Source organism: Amaranthus tricolor, chromosome 4 (genome assembly GCF_026212465.1).
Source record: "Amaranthus tricolor cultivar Red isolate AtriRed21 chromosome 4, ASM2621246v1, whole genome shotgun sequence".
NCBI lineage: Eukaryota > Viridiplantae > Streptophyta > Magnoliopsida > Caryophyllales > Amaranthaceae > Amaranthus > Amaranthus tricolor.
The window spans coordinates 14,575,044-14,598,301 of NC_080050.1; the positions used below are offsets into that span (position 1 = coordinate 14,575,044).

Genomic DNA, 23,258 nt, shown 5'->3' on the forward strand with positions numbered 1-23,258 from the left:
TACCAGTTTACCACAAACATTCTTCAAACCCTTAAGCTTCTTCAAACTTTCCAGACTTCTTCAAACATCGAACATCATCATCTTCTTCAAAACAGCAGTTCCATTCCAGAATTCCCTCAAACTTCTCTTGTTCATTATCAAACTTCAAACATCGAACATTCTTCAAAACATTCTTCAAACTTCAAACTTCATTATCGAACATTCTTGTATTGTTCTTCAAGGTATTATTTTTTCAAGCTTAATTTAAATTCTTCAACTTCATTATGTTTTAGGGATTTAGTTTTTTTATACTAATTTTTTTTCATTGTATAGGTTATACACAACCCACCAAAACCCACGAATTCAAGGTATCTTTTTCATTTTGATTTTGTAAGTTAGGTTTAATTAGGGTTGTTATGTTGGAATTTGTGGTTGTTAATTTTATTGGTTAGAATGGCACTTTCGTGGTGCTTTTTAGGATCCTGGGTTACAAAAATCTATGCTTCCCTCCCTACAATTTTCGATTTAGATCAATCTACACTAATTAAAGTTTGTTTTCATTCCATAACCTAGAATTGTCAAAACTCAGTATATAAGTGAAAAAGAAGCGATTGATCTTCCATGTATGCTTGTGAAAGGGAGTCTATACACAGGCATTGATGAGGGGGCTGTGAACTTGATTAAATTTAGTGAAGGAACGTAAGGGCTGATGCTGTTGTCTTTGAAAGTTATATTCATTGGGGTCAGTTTGTACTTTCTTGGCATGCTTTAAGTCTGTATTTATGAAGATTTAGTTCAATTCTCTTCTGTATGAATTGTGTTGCTAGTTATATTCATTGTGTTGCTAGTTCAATTCTCTTCTGTATGAAGATTTAGTTCAATTCTCTTCTGTATGAAAGTTATATTCATTGTGTTGCTAGTTATGAATAGCATTGCAAGCTTCTTCCATGTACATGAACTTACTTAGTTATATTATAATTTACCTTGATAACAGTCATGGTTTCTGCCAATAGTTACACTTAGCTATTGCTCACCAAAGCTTATATTAACACTTTATTTGATATTACTATATGCATTGATAAATATCATTCAAAGAGCTACAAATTTCCGATTTTCATTGAATATAAATTCCATTCACCACATTTCCTTAGTTGATTTCATTCGAATCCAACGTAACATTGAAAATCATCACTTGGAAGTTGGAATTAAAACAAATCATATCATATATCATATAAAATAAAAAATTGCTTCATGACAAAGCCACATAATTATTTCACATAAGAGCACAAGTTGTAGGGAATCATGGTTTTACTTGCTCAGGAAATTTGTCAAGTGAAAATGATGCAGAAATGACTTCCTAAGGATAAGGGTTTCTTATTTTTAAATACAATAGCCTATCTCTACTTAGGTTGCAGAACAAGGTTTTGCATTCAGAAGAAGGAAAATGTATAAGTTTTACCTAGGATTGATAATTGATAAGCTTTAATGCGGTTGATTTAGAGATCATAAAAGCAGTTGATGACTACATATAGGTACTGGAGGCCATACAGCTGATGCTTGAATCCAGTGGAGAAGTAACAGCAGGCGGCTCTTTCTGTAACAGAATTAGAAACATTAAGTATAAATAGGATCACGGGAAAGCAAGCAAGAAACACAAGAAGCAAACAACTTTTCAGAGATAAATCACATTGTTCTGTAAGATATTATATTTTCCCTACTCTTTAAAATTTATGTGTTAATTTTGTTTTCAAAGCTATATCAATGTGGGTATTATGTTATCTAGGAGTACATCATAAGATTTAACACTTATAATAGCTTTGTGTTTACTAAATCTGATAGCTTTCTTTCTTTTTTGCACATAAATGCCCACAAAGATACTTAGTTATGTTATAGTAAGTCGACATTTTACATGTTCAAACAGTTGATTATTTACTCATCACCTTCTAAAGTTTACCTAGCTACGAAATAATTTGGAACCAAGTAATTAGCTTAGCCATGATGCTTTAGTGAGCAGGTAAAAACTGAAGTAGGACAAAGATATGGTCAGAAATACCAACCAATTTAGGGTAACAAGAGGAAAGTTTTGAGAGGCAAAATTTTCCAAACCCATTCACAGACAGCTTGCTATCGCCATCTGTATCTAACAGTCCTCAATGATAATGCAGGTTCCAGCTTAAGACATCAACATGGCAAAAATGATCCTGAACTATGTGCCCGTCTACGCAATGCTACCAGTATGCATTGACCAATTTGTGTAAACAACATTTACTTAGACACACAACAATAACACGCTAACTAATTTTTTTTTTGCGGGAAATAGTTGGGAGTTGTTACAGCTGACAACAACTTTGAGAACCAGGATGACATCAAGAGACAATTATTGACCATTCAACAACACTGTGCTCTAGGTTATTGCTGAATTCTTGTCTGTGGAAGAAGTTGAGGATATCAAGAAAATGTTTAAAAAGATAGACACAGATGATGATGGGATCGTCACTGTTGAGGAACTAAGAGCTGGACTTCTTAAGCATGGTTCCCAGCTTGGAGAATTTGATGTACAGATGCTTAATTTTTGTAATTAGTATAGATTTTAATTACTATATAACTTTAATGTATATTATATATATATATATATATATATATATATATATATATATATATATATATATATATATATATATATATATATATATATATATATATATATATATATATATATATATATATATATATATATATATATATATATATATATATATATATATATATATATATATATATATGTACGTACATATTATTAATATTGGATTATTATTACAAAGAGATTTTTGGTGATTATTTGTGATTATCATTTGATTATTATCATTGTTATTACAATGTACATTATTATTGGATTATTATGAGTATTAAAAGAAACAAGAAAAAAAAAATAGAGTTATTTGCTGCGGTCAGGGGGAAAACCGCAGCAAATAATGCCCCACTTATTTGCTGCGGTTTTGCCCCTGACCGCAGCAAATAACCCTCCTTATTTGCTGCGGTTTTTGCCCATAACCGTAGCAAATAATGCCCTTAACCGCAGCATTTAAAAAAGGACATTTGCTGCTATCACTATTGCTGGGGGCCAAAACCGCAGCAAATAGTGGCAAAATAGCCGCAGCAAAAGACGTTTTTTCCACTAGTGGTCCTACTTTAAATGCTACGGTTCAAAACCGCAGCAAATAAGGGCTTATTTGCTGCGGTCATGGGGCAAAACCACAGCAAATACTCTTTTTTTTTTTTTCTTTTTCCGTTTTATCCTTATAATAATGCAATAATAATACAATGTAATAACAATGATTAATCCAATGATAATCACAGATAATCAACATTAACCTCTTTGTAATAATAAACTCTCGCTCGTATATATAATATAATATTATGTACGTACATAAATATATATATATATATATATATATATATATATATATATATATATATATATATATATATATATATTTATATATATATATATATATATATATATATATATATATGTATATATATATATATATATATATAAATTAAAGTATAAAAAATAATCTATACTAATTACAATTTATCAAGGACAAATATTAGCAAGATACGCAGCAATCTTGTCTTTTAATTCGCGTATCTCTTCACTTCTCAAAGGGCGTGTTTCCCTCGGAATGTCGTTTAAAACCTATATATAATATTAAAATAAAAGATTAATATAGAAACATAAGATTTTACCACTAATATATTTAATAAAGAACGTAAAAAATACTTACGGCATCTATATTTTCGACTCCAAAGTCCTTCACGGAATTTATAATATCGTCCATATACTTCAGCGCGTAGTAGCCGCAGTCAACGGAAGAAGAAGGTTGTTGAAAGCACTAAGAGAAAATAGATGTTAGTGTCAAAAACGGTTAAAAATGCATAAAATCGCAACTTAACACGTAAATTCTAGAATATGACTATGATTTTCAATTCTAACAACTTCTACACAATAATATATACCAAATAGTGTTGTGTGCCAAGTTTCGTGAAAAACAAACAAAGTTTGAGCTACTTTACGCGCGAAATTGACAAAAACGCTTAAAAACCCTTAAAATCGCAACTTAACACCTAATTTCTAGCATATGACTATTATTTTCCATTCTAACCATTTCAACACAATCATATATGCCAAATAGTGTTGTGTGCCAAGTTTCGTGCATAACAAACAATGTTTGACCTACTTTACGCGCGAAATTGATAAAAACGCTTAAAAACCCTTAAAATCGCAACTTAACACCTAATTTCTAGCATGTGACTATTATTTTAAATTCTAACCATTTCAACACAATAATATATGCCAAATAGTGTTGTGTGCCAAGTTTCGTGCATAACAAACCATGTTTGACCTACTTTACGCGCGAAATTGACAAAAACGCTTAAAAACCCTTAAAATCGCACCTTAACTTCTAATTTCTAGCATATGACTATTATTTTCAATTTTAACCATTTCAACACAATAATATATGCCAAATAGTGTTGTGTGCCAAGTTTCGTGCATAACAAACCATGTTTGACCTACTTTACGCGCGAAATTGACAAAAACGCTTAAAAACCCTTAAAATCGCAACTTAACTTCTAATTTCTAGCATATGACTATTATTATCAATTCTAACCATTTCAACACAATAATATATGCCAAATAGTGTTGTGTGCCAATTTTCGTGCATAACAAACCATGTTTGACCTACTTTACGCGCGAAATTGACACAGCAGCAAACTAGTGACCAGACCACCTTGCACGACACGTGGAGACCAAACCTATGCATCCAGGACCTAGGCTAAAGTGGAAATGGAATCTTGGTACTTGGATCTAGCTATCAAGGTCCTAAATCCATTCTAACAATCCCCGTGGACTCCTAGAAGCTGAGCTGAAGGAGGGCTGCTCGACAATTTGCTAGATCAGAATTTTGTTTAAGTGTTTGTGGTTGTTTCGTGTTCTTTTCATGATCATTTGTAGTTTTTGACTGTGTCATTAATCAAAGCTTACGCACAACATTAATCCTTGCATAACCAAGCCCTTAATCAGCCCCGGTTTCGCATCAAAACCAAGTTTGAGTACTTTTTCATCAAAACCAACTTCCCCCGTCCTAACTTCATGTTCAACCGCAATACTACAAAATTCTAATACGCCATCAATAAATTCCGACGATTCAATGCTTCCATACATCCAAGAACGATCGTTTGTCATCCAAATTAGTGTGATTAATTGATTCAAAACAAAATTAATTCACAACTTTTAAACATATATACTTAACGAACTCTAACAAACCACAAAAAAGTAATTATCATTCATTAAACACAAATTAACTCAAATAATAACACAATGTTTTTTAAGCTGTCCAAATGATGTTTATTGTAGTAACCATAATTAATATTCATATAAAAACAATAAAAATAAAATCACATTCATAAACTTGGACAACTAATTAACATTCATATTAACAACGCATTCATTTAACCATAAACAACCCTAATTAAACCTAATTTACAAAATAGAAAAAAAATTACGATAAATTTAACACTTAAAAACCACACACATTCATAAATAAAATGAAGAAATTAGTTAAAAACTAGGGCAGCAAATTATTTTAATAAAGGTAAAATAAGATTCTGCTTCATGAAAGAAACCAGAAACATGTAACTATGTAAGCAAAGATTTATGAAGATTGGGTAATGTTTCTTATAAATACAGTTCTCAGATTGTTTCTTCATTGACGCACAAGACCTTCTATCAACATATTCATCCTATTTTTAGGCCAATGGGGTAGAGTTTTATGATATCACATAAGAGAATTGCATTTGAGATGCTCCACCACAGGTTTTCTGATACGTTGTCTACCAGGAAATTAAGATCAAGACACACTAGGTTTCTTTCTAGAACAATTTAACATTTCAACCAAAAAGGACAAGAGAAAAAAACTTACGAAAAAGTCTAAAGAAAGATAATTCATCTATCACATCCTAAAATCAAACATAATAAGAGATAATAGATGGACTAAAAGAACAGTTTTCACATTGCATATATTGTACAAAGAAATCGAAATCATAAGTGAATACATATGCAAATGCAAATAAATTTAAATAAACATTTGTTGCTTCCAATAATATAAGCAGCGGTCCAACCTTGAGGATGCCACAACAAAATCTCCCCAACTGAAGTTCTTGTTGAACAGGAATTTTATCCCCCAACACATCATCATTGGTCATTGTTTACATTGTTGAACAGAAGCAACAAGAACAGAAGCAAATGCGACCAGCAACAAGAACAGAAGCAACAATGAGATATTTCAATGCTTATTGAAATTAAAAAGATAAATAATACCTTAATTCATGAGTTTTGAAGATGAACAAGCAAATGCCTTTGGTTTCAAACGGTTTTGAAGAATGCACACAGTAGAACAAGCAAATGCACGAAACAAGCAAACGTTTGTGAACACAGTAGAACAAGCAAACGTTTGATTTCTAGGTTTGTGAATGAAAATGAAGATGAACACGTACAGTAGAACAAGAAAACGTTTGATTTCTGGGTTTGTGAATGAAAATGAAGATGAACACGTACAGTAGAACAAGCAAACGTTTGATTTCTGGGTTTGTGAATGAAAATGAAGATGAACACGTACAGTAGAACAAGCAAACGTTTGATTTCTGGGTTTGTGAATGAAAATGAAGATGAACACGTACAGTAGAACAAGCAAACGTTTGATTTCTGGGTTTGTGAATGAAAATGAAGATGAACACGTACAGTAGAACAAGCAAACGTTTGATTTCTGGGTTTGTGAATGAAAATGAAGATGAACACAGTAGAACAAGCAAATGCACGAACGGTTTTTCAATGCGTTCGTTTGAGAGAACAAAGTAGCAATTTAATCGTTTTGTGAAGGGTTTTGTGAAAAAAGAAACTGATGGCGGGTTTTCAATTAAAATTCCAACGGTCATTTGCTGCGGTTCAAAGGAAATCGGAGCAATTAAGAAAATTTGAAGGTTTATTTGCTGCGGTTCAAGCAAAACCGGAGCAATCAAGAAAATTATGAAGAGCTATTTGTTGCGGTTTTGCTTTAACCGCAGCAATTAATGTGTTTTTGAATGATATTTGCTGCGGTCAATTGGTTAACCGCAGCAATTAAAGTTGTTTTTTTTTCCTAATACATTTTCCTATTTATTGCTGCGAATATAAAAAAACCGCAGCAAATGATGAGCAGCAAATACAATTTTTTCCACTAGTGAAAACTTCTATTTTTTTTAGTTATCGATTTTTTATATCAGTTACTTTAACTTTACTTTCTAGTTTCTATAACATAGAATAAAAAAATGCCTAAAATCTTGGATCTTTTAAACAAATTCATTTATTGAGATCATTTCAATTTGAAAATAAAAACTTCGATATATTTTCAAAAATGAATTTAAGTTTTTCAATTTAAATCTAATTTTAAGGTTGGGTTATTAAAGTTTTCAATATGATTTGCTACATACATGGAAATTAAATGTAACACAACAAAAAGAAATAGAAGCAAAATATAGAAAATATATTTCTAGTTTATAGTTGTATTATGTTTTTCCATTTTCAAAAATTGAATAATAGAGGGTATCGTCTAGAATCTAAATACATAGATAATTAATAGAAAACAAAGATTCGTTTGAACACTAGATGTCTTTCACATCCAAATCTAACACTGAATAATCAATTAAAATTGAAATGGCAGTTCCAAAAAAATGTACTTCGATTTACAAAAGCGTATTCGAAAAACTCTTTGGAAAAAAAGGGGCATTAGGCAACGTTAAAAGCCTTTTTTTTAGCAAAATCTATTGCTACTGGGAATTCCAAAAGTTTTTTTTGTAAGAAAAATAAGTAATCAAACCTTGGAATAATCCAAATCCACGCGACTCAAAGAAAAAAGGTATACCAAATTCGGAATAATTTCCTTTTTTATTTAGAATCAAAAATATCGAAAAGAAACGATTTAAATTTTATATAAGTTTGAATTTACTAAATATTTCGAACTATATAAAATTGGGACTTTTTGTTTATGATATGGAAAATAACAACTCTTAAGCCGACCATAAAATAGTACTTTTGTTTGAAAAACTATATATAGAGAATATTCCATCACCTTTTTTTTGAGTCTATTTTTGTTATTTATAAGATATAAGATGGGGATTTTTTTTCCTATCAACCCTTAATCAACCCTTTAATATATTTTAATATATTTATATATATTTATTTTGTCACAATACAATAAAAAAACTTAGACAAAGTTTTTTCTATCTATTTTGTGAAAAAAGACAAATAGAAAGTGGTTCCACTTTAACTTACGGAAGCATTTTTTCTTGAAGTTGCTATATTCTTTATATTCCCCCATTGAAAATAAATAAAAAGCCCTCTAAATTTAAAACTATATTTTAGTTTTACTTGAATATTATATATATGTGGAAAGAATTTTTTTTTTTGTTTTTGAAAAACGTTTCAATAGAGATCCGGATTTTTTAATATGCTATATCCGGTTCAATATTTACCCGTAAAAATTCTACCAATTTGTTTATTTTGGATAAAAAACTATCTATTTAAAGAAAAAATCCTTTCGATGCCGTGTTGAATTTTGGATCCAAACTATTCGATTTTTTTATGTAGTGAAATAATCTATGTATTTGTTATTTGTTAGTTTTGAAATCGGCTAAAAAATTATTGTTTTTTATCAAAAAAAAAGAAAAAAGAAAGTGAGAAAGACCGTTATTGAAGTCTATCATGGGCTGAAACGAAGAATCTTCTAGTTACAAGGTTTTATTTCAAGAAAACATAAACTATACAAAAGTCCTTTGACAAATTAAAAGAGTACTATAAATTTAAAATTGATTTAAAATACAAAAAGAATAACGATAAAAGTTAGTATTATCATGAATATGAACCATTTCAATTTTGGTTTGCAAATACTTTTATAATCATTTTTATTTAATTGAAATGGTTCAAAAAATAAAATATTATATTGAATAAATCTCGACGAATAAATAAAATGGGTTATTATGATTTCAAACAAGCCGCTATGGTGAAATCGGTAGACACGCTGCTCTAGTGTGAGAGCATCTCGGTTCGAGTCCGAGTGGCGGCATGACATTGTTGAAATTCTTAAAAAATTTCACCAGTCCTATAACCTATAATAAATAATGAAAATGCATTTTTTTTAAAATTTTATATTATGATTTTTTTCCACTTTAGAGCATATTTTAACTCATATTTCCTTTTCAACGGTTTCCATTGTAATTATACTCCATTTGATCACTTTATTAGTCAATGAAAAAGTAGGATTTTATAATTCATTCAAAAACGGCATGATAGTTAATTTTTTCTGTCTAACAGGATTATTAATTACTCGTTGGGTTTATTGGAAACATTTACCATTAAGTGATCTATATGAATCATTAATCTTCCTTTCCTGGAGTTTCTACCTTATTCATTTGATTCCATAGTTTTTAAAAAAAAAGATAAAAATTCGTTAAGTGCAATAACTTTGCCAAGTGCTATTTTGACTCAAGGATTTGCTACGTCGGGCTTTTTAACAGAATTGCATCAATCCGCAATATTAGTACCCGCTCTCCAATCTCAATGGTTACTGATGCATGTACGTATGATGGTCTTAGGTTATGCAGCTCTTTTATGTGGATCATTATTATCAGTAACACTTCTAACGATTACATTTCAAAAATATATTTTTGATAAACGAAAATATGTATTAAATAAGTCATTTTTCTTCGCTGAGATTCAATACATGAATGAAAAAAACAATAGTGTCCAAAACACTTCGCCCTTTTATGTTCGAAATTATTACATATCCCAATTGATTGAACAGTTGGATCATTGGAGTTATCGTGTTATTAGTCTTGGCTTTATCTTTTTAACTATGGGTATTCTTTCAGGAGCAGTATGGGCCAATGAGGCATGGGGATCATATTGGAATTGGGACCCCAAAGAAACTTGGGCATTTATCACTTGGACCGTATTTGCAATTTATTTACATATCCGAACAAATAGATTTTTTCGGAGTGCAAGTTCTGCAACTGTGGCGTTTATAGGTTTTCTTATAATTTTGATATGCTATTTTGGGGTCAATCTATTAGGAATAGGGCTACATAGTTATGGTTCATTTCCATTAACGCTTAATTAAATGGAAGAAAAGACCTTACAAATACAAATATAGGACAAGATATAAGCAAGTTTATTATAAGCAGGTGAGAACCATTTAAATCATGATTTAAACGGTTCTCACAAACGTTAAACATGCCTGATTCAAATTGCGATTTAGTTTTGTTTTTTTGTTATGTAAAGAAAACTTCCTTTTCATTTGATTTAATCAAATGAAAAGAAATCTATCTATAAAAAAAATTCGATACAATAGCTTCCACTTTCTCAACTGATAGTGAGAGAACGAAATCTGGGTAAACTCCAATACCTAGTACTGGCAGAAAGACAGAAGTCGAAACAAACAACTCTCGCGGCCCAACATCAAAAAAGTAAGAGTTTGTACTGTTAAATAATTTATATCCATAGAACATTTGACGTAACATAGATAATAAATAAATAGGAGTTAACACCATTCCAATTGCCATTCCAAAAATAATTAGGGGGCGTTTGGTTGGGGGTCTTAAGAAAAGGGAAAGGGAATGAAAATACCCCATTCCCTTTGATGTTGTTTGGTTTCCATTTTCAATGATTTCCTTTCCCCCATTTCAGTTTTAGGTTTACCCAAATGAGGTAAACCTCATTCCCCACCTCCCCCTCCACTTTCCCATTCCATTCCCTCCCTCATTCAGCAACCCTACTGAAGCAGTACTCGCGCCTCCTTCCTCACCATTTTTCTCCTTCCTCGCGCCTCCATCCTCACCAAAATCGTTGGCATCTCCTTCCATTCGTCGCGCCTCGTTCATCTTCCTCAAGTTCTCATCTCTTCCTCGCGCGTCGTTCCTCCTGCTGCCTCCATTGTCAAATGTAAATGCAGACATAGGGTTTGTTTGCTTCTTTTCGATGTTTCTCTCTTTTTCGTCAAAACAGGATTCACAAATCACAACCCAGAAAAAATCAATAATTGTCTCACTCTTTCCGAAGTAGTTGTACTTCAATTCTCTATCTCTCTTTCGTTTCATCTGCTTGAAAAAACCAGACAAAAATGGCAGCGGAAGCATCTAGATCTAGTTTCAGTGCTGGTTCTGCAGATTCTTATCTTGGTAGTTTGATTAGTTTAACTTCAAAGTCTGAAATCCGTTATAAAGGCATTCTTTTCACCATTAATACCAAAGAGGCTAGCATCGGTGTTGTTATGCTGTTGATTATTATTGTTTGGATCTTTTTTTAGGCTTTTGATGTTTATTCTGAATGTTTGTGTAAAGGATGTGAAATGTTGATTTGTTGAGTTCTGGTTTGGCTTGTGTTTCTAGAGCGTTCTTTTTTCTTTTTTTTTTTCATTTACTGATGTTTTTGAATGTGTGATACTTTTGTATTGTTTGCTGATTTGAGGTAAATTTGGTTTGAGGTTTTGTTTGATGTCTGATGCATTAGATTACTGGTGAAGCTTGTTTACAAGCATTCATGAAAGACATGAATGTTCATTTTTCAAGTTTATCATATAACAACTACTTATTTTTGGAGAAAATATAAAAGAATTTAAAAACTCAAATTTTGATTCCTTAGTTTGAACCAAACAGTCACAAAGGGAATCATTCAGCAGTTCATTCCGTTTCCTGAACACAACCAAACGACTAGGCTAAATTAGGGGAATCCATTCCTTTATCCTTCATTCCCTTTCCTCATTCCATTCCGATTCCCTTGTGCGAACCAAACGCCCCCTTAGTATTTTAGGTATTAATAGATATTTTTGGCTGGTAATTATTCCAAAAAATACTATTAATTCTGCAATGAAACCACTCATTCCCGGTAGTGCAAGGGATGCCATTGAAAAGCTACTAAATAGTGTGAATTATTTTGGCATTGGAATCACTATTCCGCCCATTTCGTCGAGATAAACAAGACGTATTCTATCGTAACTCGTTCCCGCTAAGAAAAAAAGTGCAGCACCAATAAATCCATGAGAAATTATTTGTAAAATGGCCCCATTAAGCCCCGTATCAGTTATAGAACTAATTCCTATATTTATGAAACCCATGTGAGATACAGAGGAATAGGCTATTCTTTTTTTAAAATTATGTTGCCCGGGAGATGTTGAAGCTGCATAGATTATTTGTATTGTGCCTATTATTATCAACCAAGGATAAAATATAGAATGAGCGTGAGGTAATAATTCCATATTGATCGGAATCAATCCATATGCTCCCATTTTAAATAAGATTCCAGCTAGAAGCATACAAGTATTGTAATGTGCTTCTCCGTGGGTATCTGGTAACCATGTATGTAAAGGTATAATGGGCAATTTGACAGCAAAAGCAATAAAAAATCCAATATAGAATATTATTTCTAATGCTACAGGATACGATTGATTAATTAATGTTTCCAAATTTAATGTCGGTTCATTGGAACCATATAAACCAATACCCAGAACTCCAGTAATAGAAAAATGGAACCCCCTGCAGTATACAAAATAAATTTCGTAGCAGAGTAGAGACATTTTTTTCCTCCCCACATGGATAAAAGTAGATAAACAGTAATTAATTCTGATACCCACATTAGGAAAAAAAGTAAAAGGTCTAGGGACGAAAATGATCCTATTTGACCACTATACATTGCTAACATTAGGAAATGGAATAATCAAGAATCTCGAGTAACCGGCCAAGCCGCTATAGTAGCTAAAGTGGTGATGAATCCCGTCAGTAAAATGGTCCTATCGAAAGTCCGTCAATTCCTAATCTCCAATGGAAATCAAAAAATTGGATCCATTTACAAATCTTCTGACAGTTGGATTAATGGATCGTCCGGTTGGAAATGATAACAAAACGCATAAGTTGTTAGAAGGAGCTCTAAAATGGATATAAATATAGTATACCAGCAGAATACCTTAGGAAATAAGAAAATTAAAGAACCTGCAAATATGGGTAAAACTACAGTTATTGTTAACCAGGGAAAATAATTCATAGTAAAGACAAGATACACTTGGGCCAAAAAAACTCATACCCAAAAAGATATTTTTTGTGGTACGGGTTTTTGTCAGTAAAAAAAAATCCAATGATAGAATAAATGGATTCAAATGGAATTTTCTGAAACGTATCAATAAGCTAGACCCATACTGCGAGTTGTTTCATGCCATAAATAAACTCGAACGCTTAAAAAATATGTTGGACAAGAAGATTCACATCTCTTACAACCAACACAATCCTCTGTTCTTGGAGGAGAAGCTATTTGTTTAGCCTTACATCCATCCCAAAGTATCATTTCTAATACATCTGTGGGGCAAGCTCGGACATATTGAGTAAATCCTATACATGTATCATAAACCTTAACTGAATGTGACATTGGATCTATAAACTTTTTAACTTCATTAATTTTCGATCTAGTTTTAGTTCTAGTAAAGTAAATGAAATACATATTAAAATACCAGATGAATAAATTACCAGACGAATCGATGATTTCCCAGAAGTTCAATCTAATTATAGATTGGATCGGTGACTTATTAGAATATTAGAAACTAAATATAAAATAGATAAATATAAAAGAGGTCCAAAATACTTTGATTTCTTACATTTGTAAAAGTATATCTTAAAGTGTGATATCTAGGAATTTAATTTGAATTAATGATTTTTCAAATTTTAATTTCTAGAATAAAATTTTAGACTAAAAAAATGAAAAAATAAATACTATAACTATTTGTTCAATAAATTCGATTGATTGATACGAATTGATTTTTTGTTACGATAAATTGAAGAAACAATAGCCGGGCCAATAGCTGCTTCAGCGGCTGCAATAGCTATAACAAAAATTGAGAAAATATTTCTTTTTAATTGGCGACTATCAAAAAAATCAGAAAATGTTACAAAATTTAGATTAACTGCATTCAATATAAGTTCAAGACACATTAGAGCCCGAACCAAATTTCGACTTGTGACTAATCCATAAATGCCGATCAAAAATAAAAAAAAGCACTCAAAACAAGTACATGTTCGAGTATCATTGACCAACTCCTTATCAATCTCTATTCATATGAATATGAACAACAATTAAACCCATTTGATTAACTAGAATATAATAAGTTATAATACAAAAAAAATTAAGAACAAAAAAATGATATGATATTAGAATAATAAATTGAATTAAACCAATTTGATTGACTAGAATGAAAATGAATATGATAAAATATTATTCTTTTTATTGCTATTTTAAAAAATCAAATGAATTATTATTGACGATCCACGCCAATTGCACCTATTAAAGCAACTAAACGAATTATTGAAATGAGTTCAAATGGAAGAAAAAAATCGGTTGATAAATGAATTCCTATTTGTTGACTAGCGCTTATCAGATCTTGTTCTAGAATCTGATTTGATTTTGTAGTCCAAATAATCCCATACCAGGACGTATTTAGAATAGTAATAGTTAATGAAACAAAAAGACTTGCACAAACCAATAAGGTAATCCCGTCCCCCACAGTCCACAGACGGAAATCTGTGTCATATTTCGGACCATTCATGAACATTACAGAAAATATGATTAATATATTTATAGCTCCCACATAAATAAGGAGTTGTGCAGAAGCTACAAAATGGGAATTTTCTAGAATATAGAATAAAGATATACAAACAAGAACCAATCCTAACGAAAAAGCAAAAAAAATTGTATTGGTAAATAATACTACTCCTAGACAACCTAATATAAGGCCCGCCCCAGAAAAACTAAAAGAAAATCATGTATTGGTCCAGGTAAATCCATTATATGTAAAATAAGAAATAAAAAAATCGGAATGTTTCATGATTTTATTGACTTGAACAGGAAAAAAAAGTTTATGCATTTTTTATTTTTAATCCTAATGCATATCACTTGATGTGAGTAAATTAAAGTTATTGAACCTATCGCATTGAAATGGGTAATTCGCAACTAAAACTATTTAAAACCATTACAATTATAGTAAACATATTTAAAATCCAAATAAAGTTTCGATTTTCACCAATAAATAGGAATATTGAATAATCAAATTTTATAGTTATTGAACAAGAAAAAAAGAAATTTAATAATTGAGAATTGCTCTTCAATCACGGAATTGCTCTTTTGGTTGAGGTGAATTCAAAATTGGTCGAATTGTGTAATCATCGGTTATTGATATTGGTAAACGGCCCAGAGCAATTTGATTATAATTTAATTCGTGACGATCATAAGTCAAAAGCTCATATTCTTCAGTCATTGATAAACAAACAATTACCACAAAAAATACAAATTCCAAAATCAATGCTACAATTAAGCAACCGTTTCTTTCGAAGATTCGTTTCCAATTTCCAATCAACAACGAGTAAATCTATAGGACATGCACGAACACATACTTCACAAGCAATGCATTTATCAAATTCAAAATGAATTCGACCACGAAATGCTCAGATGTGATCAATTTTTCATACGGATATTGAATAGTTACGGGTAAATGATTAGCGTAAGTAATCATAAAACCTTGTCCAATGTACCTTGCCGCACGTATTGTTTGTTGACCATAATTGATGAACCCAGTTACCATAGGGAACATTTAGTAAATATCAATAAAAAAAAAATAAGATTTTGTTTCTTTCTCTTGTTTGGAACAAGTTGTGAATTAAGTTAGAGTGAATATAAAATATTCTTTTTTTTTAGAATTTATAATGAAAGAAGTTAGGAAGAAGTTGTTAATAATAGATTACCTAAAGAAATAGGTAAAAGAAATTTCCATCCAAGATTTAATAATTGGTCCATTCTCAGTCTAGGTAAAGTCCATCTTGTTGTGATAGGAATGAACAAGAACAAAAAAGTTTTAGCTAATGTAATGAAACTACTAATTGTCGTTCCAAAAACTCCATCTATTTTATTTATTTCAAAAAAGCCAGAAATGACTATGTGTGGAATAGAAAGATTCCAACCACCCAAATAAAGAACGGTTACATATAAAGAAGACATTAGTAGATTTAGATAAGACGCAACATAAAATAAACCAAATTTAATACCGGAATATTCGATTTGATAACATGCTACTAATTCTTCTTCTGCTTCTGGTAAATCAAAAGGCAATCTTTCACATTCAGCTAGAGAAGAAATTATAAAAACAATAAACCCTATAGGTTGCCGCCACAAATTCCATCCCAAAAAACCATATTTTGATTGTGCCTCAACTATATCAACTGTACTTAAACTGTTAGATAATCATAGTCGATGAGAAAATCACTCTTGTCATCGCTATTACAGAACCGTACATGAGATTTTCACCTCATACGGCTCCTCAAGAGCCATAAATAAATCTAAGGACTTGTTGATATTCTTTAAATCTTCATATGCTTGTAGAAGAAGTAAATTTCAAATCAATTGAAAAATCCTGAATTAGACCAATGAAATTCTGTCTGCTATGCTCTAACAAATACTTCGGAATTGATCTCATCCTTTACTTTAACTAACTTTCAAGAATTTCCATTTTTTTTTTAGTAATAACTTAATGCTTGAATATGGATATTGGAAAAATATTTTTTTTTATAATTCCAGTTATATATTTTATATTTTTGTATTCATATTATCTTTTTATTTCGATTATTTCCTGGATTTTTTTTATTCTTAAAATAAAAAAGTAAAAGATTACTTCGTTCCTGATAGTTATTCACTTAATTAGTGGATAGGAGCATACTCTGGATTGGAATTTGTGGGAGTACTACTTGATCATTTCTACAAATTTAAAGTCTCAATTCGTATTTATTTTATGTAAAAATATCTCATCGGATAAGTTACACAATCTCTATTACAAATCCTTTGTGTACTTTGGTGTTCCTAACCATCCACTCATGTTTATTCAACCTCTATGGTAATTCATATCATCCATTTTTATACAGAGAAAAAAAAAAAAGAAAGTAAAAACTCCATAATTCGTTTCAACCCGCTTAAAGTCAGGATAACCAATCTTGGAGGGAACAGCCTTGACTGCTTATGTTTATTTTTGTTTAACCCTTATACATAGGCAATAAGATTCAACTTTTTACTGCAAATTTGAAAGTTGTTTTCTTTCACTCATCTAACTTTCTGGTTTACTTTATCAACCCGATCAGTACCTAACAAAAAGGAAGATACTATTCAATCCATTTCATTTTTATTCTTAGAAACCCAAAATAAAAAGAAATGAGGCAAGGGTAGACCCATGTTTCAACGAATCACACGTAGAGATATTGCTAACACATAACGTTAATGGTATTTCATAACTAATTAATTGAGCAGCTGCCCGTAGACCACCTAAAAAGCAAATATTTACTATTTGATCCATATCCTGACATAAGAAGTCCAATTGGAGCAATACTTGAAATGACAATCCATAAAAAAACACCAATACTTAAATCGACTAGAACAAGTCGAGAACCAAAAGGAATTACTGAATAACTTAGTACAATTGATATAACTGCTATAGAGGGTCCGATACTAAACAAATATGTATCCCCTCTAGACGGAAGAAGGTTTTCTTTAAAAATTAGTTTTGTTCCGTCCGCAAGAGCTTGAAGAATTCCCAAAGGACCGGCATATTCAGGTCCGATACGTTGTTGTATACCTGCGGATATTTGTCTTTCTAACCACACAATTACTAGTACACCTATTGTGATTCCCAATACGAGATTCAAAATAGGGAAAAGCAGCCATATAGTCCCATAAACCTCTTTTAAGGATTCCAATCTTGAAAAAGAATTGATAGCTTGTACTTTTGTTATATCAATTATCATTTCAACGATCAACTTCTCCCATAATATATCTATACTACCTAGTATCATCATAATATCAGCCAATTTCATTTTTTTAACTAACTGAGGAAGAATTTGCAAATTGATAAAACCCGGCGGGCGAATTTTCCATCGCCAATAAAAAACACTCTGATCTCCTATCAAAAAGATTCCTAATTCGCCTTTTGGGGCTTTTACTCTTACATACAGTTCTTGTTTCGACAATTCAAAAGTAGGAGATGGTTTTTTACTAATGAATCGATATTCAAAATCATTCCATTCAGGATATTTTATTTTATTAAAGCGTCGAATTTCTAAATTTTCATAAGGACCCCCCAGAATTCCTTCTAACGCTTGTTGAATAATTTTTATAGATTCTGCCATTTCACTGATTCGAATTAAATAACGAGCTAATAAGTCTCCTTCTTTTTGCGATTGAACTTCCCAATCAAATTCGTCGTAACACTCATAATGATCAACTTTACGAAGATCCCATTGTATCCGAAAGCTCGTAATATCGGTCCTGATAATCCCCAATTAATTACTTCTTCTCCACTAATAATGCCTATGTTTTCAACTCGTTCTAAAAAAATAGAATTTCGCGTAATAAGTTGTTGGTATTCAGTAAGTCCTATCAAAAAATAATCACAAAAATCTAAACATTTATCTATCCACTCATAAGGTAGATCGACAGCTACTCCTCCAATACGAAAATAATTATGCATCATTCTCATACCGGTGGCAGCTTCGAATAAATCATATATCAACTCTCTTTCTCTGAAAATATAGAAGAAAGGGGTCTGCGCACCAATATCTGCCATAAAGGGGCCGAGGCATAACAAATGAGAAGCTATACGACTTAATTCCAACTTGATTACTCTGATATAGCTAGCCCTTTTAGGGACTTGAATATTTCCCAATTGTTCGGGTCCATTTACAGTTATTGCTTCTGTGAACATAGTAGCTAAATAATCCCAACGTGTTACATAAGGCAAATATTGTATAATTGTTCGGTTTTCCGCAATTTTTTCCATACCTCTGTGTAAATAACCCACTATTGGTTCACAGTCAATAACATCTTCACTGTCTAAAGTAACGATGAGTCGGAGAACGCCATGCATTGATGGATGGTGAGGGCCCATATTGACTATCATGAGGTCTTTTTTGGAAGTTAGTACAGTCATAGGTTTTTCCCCGATTCATTTTTTCACGAATTCATTTTTCCATGAATTGATAAAAACAAAAAAAGTTCATCAAAATTCAATTCAAGATCTAATAAATCAAATAATTCAAAACAACTCTTCAAATTAACGTGTTTTTAGTTCTCGAATGTTCAATTGGCTGATTAATTCTTTATAACGTATTCTGTTTTTATTTGACAAATAAGCCAGTAGTCGTTGACGTTTTCCCATAATTTTTCGCAAACCTCTTTGTGATGAATAATCTTTTTTGTGCAATTCCAAATGTGAAGTAAGTCTTCGTATCTTATTGGTAAAACACAATACTTGAAATTCAACAGACCCCCTATTTTCTTCTTTTTTTTCATTCGAAATAACAAATATGAATGAATTTTGTTTCATAAATTCTTACTCTTCCTTACCTTTTCTATTTTTACAAAATATGGAATTTTACAGATCAGTAATAATAATGCCATCTGTTTTACTCTGTTATATACAATATATTAACCTTATTTCATTGATACATTTTATCAAAGAAACTTAATAAATAAAATTCTCTTGATTCATTTCAAGATCCAATTGATAATTCATTGAATTAGTATTCATGTATCAGACTTGAATGTATGACAGGTAGGGATGCAGGCGCGGCGGGTCTAATAGGAGACCCGCCCCATCCCCGCCCCACCGGTTGGATGAGTCATGGGGCGGGTACGGGTATAAAATTCATACCCACCGCGGGGATGGGGATGGGGATGGGTTTTAGGTGTTACCCGCCCCATCCCCGCCCCGCCTCGCCCCACCTCACGAAATGTACAAATTTTGAAAATTGGAATACCCTAAATTATTTTTCAAATTTCTGAATTTTTTAAACCTTGAATTATTTTCAAATTTTTTAAAAAACTTTGGATTGGGCCTTTGAAAACAGAAAACTTTTAAAAATTATTTGTTTCACGGTCACAGTTCACTGCTTCAAAAATCAAAACCCTAAATTATTTCTTTCAAAACCTAATGCTGGCCGTCATTTCTCATTTGCTTCACTCATTTTGTCATTCACTGGTCACTGCTTCATTTGCTTCACTGCTGCACTCTCTCCCATCTTCTTCTTCTTGAAACACTCTTTTCTCTCTTCTTGAAACTGCATATCGTCATCTTCTTTAATCGTCTCTCTTTTCTCCAGTCAATCGTCATCTTCTTCAATCTTGAAACCATCAATAGGTATGCTTCTGGAAACTCCTTTGTATTTCTTCTTTAATAATGTTGTTGTTGATCTGTTGCTGGATGATTCTGTTTGCTTCTTTAATAAGAACAATTGAATTTGAATTTAATTACATTAAAGAGTAAATTATATACTGCTTAGAATCTCAATACATGTAATTCGATCAATACTCAACGGGTATATACTATATAGTATATACCAACTAGAAATTATAATATCAATAAATAAATTGCTATATTTTGTTTTTTTTTTAGTCTGATTTTTTTTATCTTCCTGTAATTTGTTTGATTTCCATGGTTGGTGCTATTGACTTCCATTGATGCTACCTGATGTACATGTAGTTTTTGCAATTTTGCTTTGTTCAATTTTTTTTTTCTATGTTTAGTTTTTGTCTTTGGTTTTTGTTTGATTTTTGTTTTGTTTGATTTTGGTTTTTGTTGTTTATTACTGATTTTGCTTTGTTTTTTTAATCTTTAAATGATTTAAGTTATTGATTTAATATGAAAGTTTGTTAGGTAAGATTATATACTTAGAAGATAGTTGCTTGATTTCTCTCACAAAACATTAATCAATTATATATGGTTGTTCGTTGTGTGTCTCGTTCTGAGGGATCAATTGCTAATTCTGTTATTGCTATAGATTGTCTTACATTTTGTTCACGGTATATAAACATGATTGAGACTTTGGAGTTTGGATATGTATTATGGGTTTTAAGGCCCAAATAATTGAAAATAAATATGTGACACAGATGGGTATTAAGCGGGGATTTGACGGGTGGTGGGGCGGGTAAAATGGGTATTAGACGGGGATGGATACCCAGATGGGGATGGGGATGGAGATGGTATTAGGTACAAACCCATCGGGGCGGGGACGGGGAAAAAAATTATACTCGCCGCGGGGATGGGGATTGATTTACCAGATGGGGATGGGGATGGTAAAGACAATACCCGCCCCGCCCCGCTCCGTTTGCATCCCTAATGACAGGGCGTGTGTACATCTATTTCTCTATCAAATAATAAGGAATCTATAAGACAAATGGATCATAAATTTATTTTTAATTGTGGATACATATGGATTCGTAAGATACTAAAACGACTTCTGCTATTAGTATCAAACCAATAACGATTCATACAAGCTAAATCTTCCAATCTATAATTTGGCCAAAGAAATAATTTTAATTTTCTAAGTGTATTTTTATCTCGATCAATATCTTTGTTTTAATCAAAAAATGGACTACAATTTTTTACCTGAGTTCCATTATAAAATGTTGGGTTTGTATTCATACCTTTATTATTATTCCTTGAATTTAAACAAATTAGAATTCTCAATTCTCTTCGACGCCTAGGAGATAAAATATTTTCAGGAGCAAGCAAGTCAAAATGGTTTTTGTCTCGTTCACCAAAAATGCTTTTATCAACATTTTCACTATATCGTTTTTGATTTTTTTGGTGTTTACTCTTATGCACCAATGAAATACCTATCGTTTGATATATAATAAATTGGCCGTTGTCTTTTACACACAGACGAAACGGTTCAATAATGAGTAGTCCCCTTTCCGCCAATTCTCTACAAATTAAATCCTCATTACGTGGTAGTATATCTAAATTTATTTCTCTTTTTTCTACCGCGGAGATAGCAATTTCTATTGGATTTATCAATTTAAGCAGGAAACAATATACTTTGATATTATTCAGCAGTTTTTTCTCCAAGGTTTTGTCCCATCTGAGTTGAACAAGCCAATATCTTTTCAGTAAGAGATCCATTTTTGATTCTATACCACTCTTGGATTGTTTTTTCTTTCTAGGCTTTTTCAGATTTGATCCTATATAATCTTCTTCAATATGTTTTTGTCCATTTGAGAAAACAGATTCCGAGTTGTCTTGACCATCTGTTCCAAGAGTGTTTTTACTTATAAATTCATTTTTGCCTTGATTCTTATTTTTTAATTCAATTTTTTTTTTCATTTGAAGGTATAAAGGGATTCGTTTTTTTATTTCTATTGATGTTTTTATTTTCACTAAAATTTTCACTTACATTCGAATTTGAAAAAAGAAAATTTATTGGTATAAACCAAGGTTTCATTTTATATGCATTATAAAAGAAGAGAAATTCGGAGAAAAACCAAAAGTCTAGATTTGATATGGGACGACTTAGTATTTCTTCATTCATTCCCATCCAATCCAAAACGTTTTTTTTTTTTGATGGGGTTGGTTGATTTCTTGATAAATTGGTGTGTAAAAAATACTTTTCTTATCAATTTTATCAACAATTTGAAAACTCTTAAGTTCAGTTTTAGTATTTTCATTCCTGCCAATACTGATATCGACCCAGGCCTCAATGTTGGCTTTCTTTCGAAGACAAAAATGAATAATTTTTAAATCCAAAAATTTTCTATCGGTCTTTTTCTCTATATCCATATCCATAATAGTTTTTATTCCTAAATAATTAGTGATAGGGATATTCCACCACATGTCAATGAATTTGTCTTTATTTAGGTTGTAATTATAAATAGAAGAAAATTCATTGGTCTTATTTACTTGGAATGGGCTCCCATAACTATATGTATATGAATTGTTTTTATCAACATAATAAAGAAATTTATATGATAAAACATCATATCTATAGTTCTTTTTAAAATTTGATTTTTTATTTAGCAATAAGAATAAAAAGTTTTCAATATTATTTGTATTTTCAATGGCAAAATGTTCAGTTATTCTATTCCGCACTTGTTGGGGGTACTAATTGAGACCATTTTATCTGGGATAAATCATATTGATAATTACTTTAGTCTTTAATTTTAACCAGTTTTTCCATTGATTCATTCCAGAATTCAGAAGTTTTTTAGTCTTTAACTCGGAATGAGTTATTCCTTGGGTTCCAAAATAATCTTTTATTTCATTTTTAAGAAATAAAGACATTCCGCGATACTAAAGAACATATCTTACCTTGTACAAGTCAAAAATTGGGGTTTGAGA

General features: G+C 31.3%; 1 protein-coding gene and 3 pseudogenes across 2 annotated transcripts in view; 1 reads left to right on the top strand and 3 right to left on the bottom strand.

The window, feature by feature from the left end:
- Window positions 1-10,349: 10,349 nt before the first annotated feature.
- LOC130811439 (NAD(P)H-quinone oxidoreductase chain 4, chloroplastic-like) lies at window positions 10,350-14,285 on the bottom strand (annotated as a pseudogene).
- Window positions 14,286-14,356: 71 nt separating this feature from the next.
- On the bottom strand, window positions 14,357-19,440 carry LOC130811438 (uncharacterized; annotated as a pseudogene).
- Window positions 19,441-19,923: 483 nt separating this feature from the next.
- LOC130811440 (protein MAIN-LIKE 1-like) overlaps window positions 19,924-23,258 on the top strand; it is a 21,860-nt gene continuing 18,525 nt past the window's right edge. For both annotated transcript variants that reach the window (XM_057677766.1, XM_057677767.1), the window contains exon 1: window positions 19,924-20,282. The gene's annotated coding sequence lies outside the window, so the exon portion shown is untranslated. The remainder of the gene's footprint in view (window positions 20,283-23,258) is intronic.
- LOC130810764 (protein TIC 214-like) overlaps window positions 21,324-23,258 on the bottom strand; it is a 3,810-nt pseudogene continuing 1,875 nt past the window's right edge.